Source organism: Bombus flavifrons, chromosome 10, assembly GCF_040668555.2.
Source record: "Bombus flavifrons isolate JBK064 chromosome 10, iyBomFlav1_principal, whole genome shotgun sequence".
Lineage (NCBI taxonomy): Eukaryota > Metazoa > Arthropoda > Insecta > Hymenoptera > Apidae > Bombus > Bombus flavifrons.
The window spans coordinates 11,546,908-11,552,907 of NC_138451.1; the positions used below are offsets into that span (position 1 = coordinate 11,546,908).

At 48.8% G+C, this 6,000-nt stretch overlaps 1 protein-coding gene across 1 annotated transcript in view; it reads right to left on the minus strand.

The window, feature by feature from the left end:
* The window catches only part of Eip93F (Ecdysone-induced protein 93F), a 103,737-nt gene extending 99,150 nt beyond the window's left edge, over nucleotides 1–4,587 (minus strand). Inside the window, exon 1 of the mRNA XM_069122446.1 lies at nucleotides 4,003–4,587. The gene's annotated coding sequence lies outside the window, so the exon portion shown is untranslated. The remainder of the gene's footprint in view (nucleotides 1–4,002) is intronic.
* Nucleotides 4,588–6,000: the final 1,413 nt, after the last annotated feature.

The window sequence follows — 6,000 nt, forward strand, 5'->3', positions numbered from 1 at the left end:
AGTACAGTGCATACACATAGACGCTTATGTAGGAGCGCGCGCATGGATGCGCACAAATAGCTCGACCGCCTGCATCGGTGCATGTGCATGCTCGTGGCTACGTGTTCGTACGCTGGTGCATGTGCATGTGCATGTGCAGCCGGCTGCGCCGGCTTGTATCGCTGCGAAACACGATGTGGAACACACTCGCTCTCGATGGGTCACTCTCACTCTCCCGGCCGAGAGGGAAATTTGGCAGCTGTTTTAAACCCGGCTAACTGGCGAAACTACCGACCCCATCTATGCTCGTGGTCCTTGCAACTCCCGCTTCCACCCCTTTTCTACCGTCCTTCTCTCACCCTTTTTCCTCGTCCCCGCCGGCTTTCTTTCCCTCTCACGCTTTTCCTCCTACTACCACTCTGCGCTTTCGAGCTTTCGGCACTTTGCCACTCTCGATCGACCGTTCAACCTTCGTTTCGCACCACCTCCACCTCTCTGCTTTCCTTCAATTCTCCTTTTAGCGTGGCAGATTGTCGTAGGATGGAAATTGACGAGCAGCGCGAGTAATTTTTCCCGATGCGAAATATTTACGTGTAACGTAATGTTTGTAATAAACACGTATTTTACACATTTGTACGTAAGCAGAGAAGATATCGAACAGCATATTGTTCCACGCTATCGCGAATCTCGCGAATCGTTTGTTTTTTCCCCTTTGTGCTTTGTTATGTTCTCTGTCCTCTGCATTTTTTCTTTCCTTTTTTTTTTGCCAATTACATCGCAGCGAAGTGAACAACGTTTTCATTGCGAACGTGAAAACACTTTCAGATACGATTACAAGAGCCGTATCTATGACTTAAAACGAAGAGATTAGATTACGAAAAATGTAATGGAGAGCGAAAAACGTACGAGCGAGCGTTCGAGTTGCATCGAACAGGCCGGTTCGGCGGCGGATGTGTCGCGCACGATTATTTGTCGCGAGCGTGCATAAGTACGAGGGCGCTTACGCTGGCAACAGTACGAAGCACGCACACACGTCGCGTCGCTTCCTTCTTTTTCTCCCGTTGCCCCTTCTCGCTTTGATGCACTCCGCCCGTACTGCGAACTCGCCGAACGTGTAGCTTTTTTACCACACTGACCTAGGTTAAGTTGGCGTACAGTGCCGAATAATAAAACCGACGAAACCACTGACCCTCTCCCTCTCTCTCTCTCTCTCTCTCTCTCCCTCCCTCTTTCTCTTTCTCTCTCTCTTTCTCTCTCTCTCTCTCTCTCTCTCTCTCTTTCTTCTGGTGCGCGCATGCAAAAAGCAGCGTATGCACGTTCGTGTACGTACGTATATATGTCCTCTGTGTGTGTAACGTGGTCACGCAGACGCGGACAGACACGCACGGATATAAACGCGAGCGCACGCTTCAAACCACCGAACCCACTACGCCCTCCCAGCCAAATATAAATGCAACGGTGTGGTGCATCGTACTTGCACGCACGCGGGCTTGTTCCTGGCTGTGTGTCGGTAGAATGCACCGAGTGGCACACAAACGATCCAGTGCCGAGGGCAGGGCCACGGTCACCCGAAAATACGGCTGCTCCGAGCTCTCACTCTCGTTCGCGTTCACGTTCCCGTTTCCTCCTCTTTCGCTCTCTTCTCCCCTCCCAATCCTCCCGTTTCACCTCCTCCTCTTTTTATCCTTTTTAGTTTCACCCTCTTCTTCTCTCGTTTGCCTCGCTGCCTTTCAATGGCCCGCACTCTCTGTATTCGTATATTGTGCGCGCTACCGGCTGATTCACGAACCGCGACCCTCTCGATTATTTGCGCCAACCAGTGTTCGGATACGGGGTCAGAAGAACAATCTGTTTTCGCGAACAATCGCCGCTACCGTCCATGCCAAGCCGAATAATTCTTCGATTCCGACGGAGGTTGCGCAAGGGCATGGTGACAAGCTTCGAATAAGACGCGGATTTTTTCCCTCCCTATGTCGTTACACTGCGTTCCAGAGGAAAGAGCAACGCGCGCGTAACGGCTAAGTAGCGCTCGTTACCAGATGCGCGATCATCGTATAGTACGCTGAAACGTACGAGACGTAATAATCGCCGTAAATATTACAACGTCCATACGTTACATTTGTCGGGAAACTTGAATATAAATGATTTATCGAGTATCCTATACCATAAGCTACCGATCGATTTCAAGTCACGATTTCGATCAAGTAGGCCTGCATCGAATCTGCTAATTCTATTATCGATTCGGAGTTGATCCTCCAGATAACGACAACAATGTCCCTTTAAAAGGAAATTAAATTTCACAAATGTCATAATACTCAAGAACAGCGCTAATATCCGAGAGGAAGAAAACTTCTGTTTAGACTTCGTTTCTTTAACTGTATTTATAAAGATAGAAAATCGCGAAGATCTACTGATTCGATCGAATCGCAAGACACAAACGAGCCGAGTGAAGTATTCGTAAAACAAGTAGAAAATAAAGTCATTGAGAAACATTGAATCTGTTCTACGTATCGACAAATATTGTAACGTCTATAGCTGTTACTGTATCTAATCGCGAGTACGCCGCACGCGCGTGCATACATTTCCCTACGTAATCTGATCGATTGTTGAAACTCGCGTGAAAGTCGCTTGTCCGCTCCTCTAAATCCAAAGATTCGAAAGAGGCACGGAACGAATCTCGCGGTGGAAGAAAAAATTGCCGATAGGTCTGGTCTTGCGAACGATGGGACGAATGGTCGTGTACAGAGAAAGACATAAACGTGCGTATGGCAGGAACGTGGAAGAGTGGACCGGCGTGGTGATTACGCGCTCGAGGCACTCTTGGAACAAAGCGCCCTCTGTCCTAGCGAACACGACGACCTATCCCAACGCGTAGCAACTCGCGCGTGCACGCGTGTGCACCGTACACGCCAGACGCGAACGGAATCGGGCTTGGCTGAATGGTTTCGAACCGGGCCATACGTCGATGTACGCGCGAATATCGACAAAAATATACCAACACAGCGTAGGATCGCGTTCATTCAACGCGGTTTCGAGCGGCGATCGACGATGCATCGCATGACAATCTGCAACTCTGACTCAGCCGCGACGGTCAGGTGAGTCAATACTCGCCGATAATAAGCGAACGCGACTACACGCGACGAATCTTGACGCGTAAAATCGAATTCGCCGACGCGTCGGTGCAACTTTATCTGACTATCGTCTTTTTTCAGCGTGCATCGGAACGTGCTTCGTTATCTTCGTCTCGAATGTTTCTCGCCTCTGTAAATTCGAATACGCGCGGCTTATGAGACAGGCGCGCTGAAATCGTCAGCAGTTTTAAACGCGAGTCATGAAGCACCGTTTCGGAGAAACAGTGGCTAAGGCCATAAATACTGCGTTAACCAACGCGTTGGCTCGCACTTTGTTATTCCCAATTCCCAAAACCAATGGCAACGTTTCGTCCAGCCTTTAGTCGCTGTACGGACAAAATGGTCTCTTTCTTTTTTGTTTTTATGTCGAGTGAATCCCGTGTATTCGATCGGACTACGTAGAAAAGGAATACGTGGGACTTGTACGCGTTTCAGAAATTGATCGTACACGCGAGTACAACGAGAATGGTTCGTACAAAATGTACCTCTTATGGATTATTGTCCGTGACATATAACGAATATTGTGTTCTCACATTCGCTATGTGATTATCCTTACAGAAGATGACTTGGAAATGATCACCTTGCGAACCAAGGTAAGCATGTAGACGTCGTTCATTTGGTAACTCTTTCAATGGTTCCTAACGACGTAAGACGCGACAACACGCGAAACCTATTACGTGTCGTAATATACTTATTATACGGTGCTTATAGTTTCGGACGATATCACAAGTACGAACTTCTTTCGTTGTTTCGTACGTGCGATAAATTTGAAAAGCGATTCTCGCATACGCAAGGCTGACCATTTTCAACCGTAGTTCTCGTTTGCCGCGCGGAAACTTGGTCGTAAACGCGGGATATCGCGTGCTCGATGCAATAGCAAAGTTGTACTCACTTGATTCCAGTTGTATGCACAGCTGCGAGCTTCTGGCTGATCGCAGGCCGAAACAGAACCGACCCAGTTCGCGTAAAATTCCACGTTTTCGCGTTATTCAACGGCCTGTCGCTTGATAGGTTGCAACGACTCGAGGCAGGTATTGTCGGGACCCGTCTTCGTTTTCCGCTCGACGTCCGCACACGCTCGACGAAAACTCGTGGAATTCACTGGATCGTGATAAAAATAATCCCCCATCGATCGATGCTCGTGCTACCGTACGTTTAACGAGTGGACACCGAAGACGAGCGCATCGCGCCACGGTTTCTCGGATTCCTTCCTGCCGGCGACTTGTTTTCGTTGCCTCGATTCACAGAAATTTATTGTTTTCAATGTAAAGGTTGATTTATGCGTCGGATACGGCTTTATCGGTCGCCACTTGCCGCGTTCCTTCGCTTGCACGCGCGTCCACCGAAACTATTGTTACAGGTTATTCACTCCCGAACGGCTCGACTGTGAAAACAAAGTACTTAAAATATAAGGAACGATTTCACTAATCGGTACCCGACCGCCAGAGACAAAATTTCCCGGTCGCCGCGCACACTACGAAAACTGCACTCGGATGGCTATCGCACTTTAAGTACCATCCGATAAACGATAAGAGCTAGCTGGTAAAAAGGGTTATCTGGCATCCGATAATTTTCACCGAGTTCGATATCGAGCCGGTTGTTCGCGTCAAAGATGCACCGTCCATCGTTATCGCGTTGCCTTAAAATAAGAAAAGGACGGCAAATCAGCCGAGAACAGACGAAAGAAAGAAGAAGAAAAAGGAAAAAAGGGAATAAGAAAGAAAGGCGATGCGCGCGTGGTCGAAAATCCGTGAAGTCGAATATACGCGTGGAGGGAACGTTTCCTACGAGTCAGCTCGAGGATCGTCAGCGTCTAGACGCGCTCAGCCGTTTCGCGATCTTAACGTTTCCAACACACGCGCTCCGGCTGCAACACACTTTTATTCGGTGGCTTAACCGGTCGACGATTCACCGTCTCTAGTTTCTACGAAAATGGGCCGTTTAGGGCCGTCGAGGAGCCGCCGTCGTTGAACTCGGTATCGCGTGCACGCCGGAGGAAACTGCACCTCGTGCGTGGAAAGTGCGCTTTAAGTGCCGCCCGCCAAGCTGATTCGCCAGCTTTGCTTAAAGTGTCTCTGTTTCGCTGACTCGGACATGTTGTTCCGTACTGGCCGTCTGCACGTTCCGTGCATCCAGATAACACCCGTCGATTCACTAACCTACCTCACTTCTCCGCTACAGGGTGGTCCAAAATCTGCGAGCTGCGCCTCCGCCGCTGCTTTCCCGTCACTCTTGCATTTCGGCGCTCGATGCGTGCCGCGATCTTCCAACATCGGCGCTTCATCCGTCCTTTCGCCAGATTCGATCTCGCTTTGATACGCGCCACCAATTTGCTAGTTTCCCTCTGAAACGGAAAAATACAGGTCGTCGGATCGTGTTCGCCAGCTTCCTTTTAGACGACGAAGTTTCGTTCCGCGTTCGATAGATGCAATTCGCAAATATTAGGACGCTTGCTGATGTCATAAAAAAGCTTACTCGTACAGGATATTGGATCGACGTACTATAGAAATCCATTTACTCCAACTGATCTCCTCGCAATGCCCAATTTACCGAATTTACGTTCCTCGACTCTTATTATCCGACTTGAGGCCACGCTTACGAATAGAAGGCTTGTACGAATAGAAGTTTACACGCCTTGGCATTCACAAATTTCGGCTTAGCAAAATCCTGTTACATGCAAATTAACCGCAACTATACGAACGACAAATAGCGGACGAAGAGAGAAACAGCGGAATTCCTTCTATCCGACTGATCCAGTTATCCGACACCGCGTCTTGTCGGATAAATGGAGCTTCACCGTATGTAGAAAGTATTTGCAAAAGTTACTTTCGACAGCTACGGGAAAATAGTAAATTAACGATCGAGCGGCTGTCTGGAAGGAGGGTGAGTG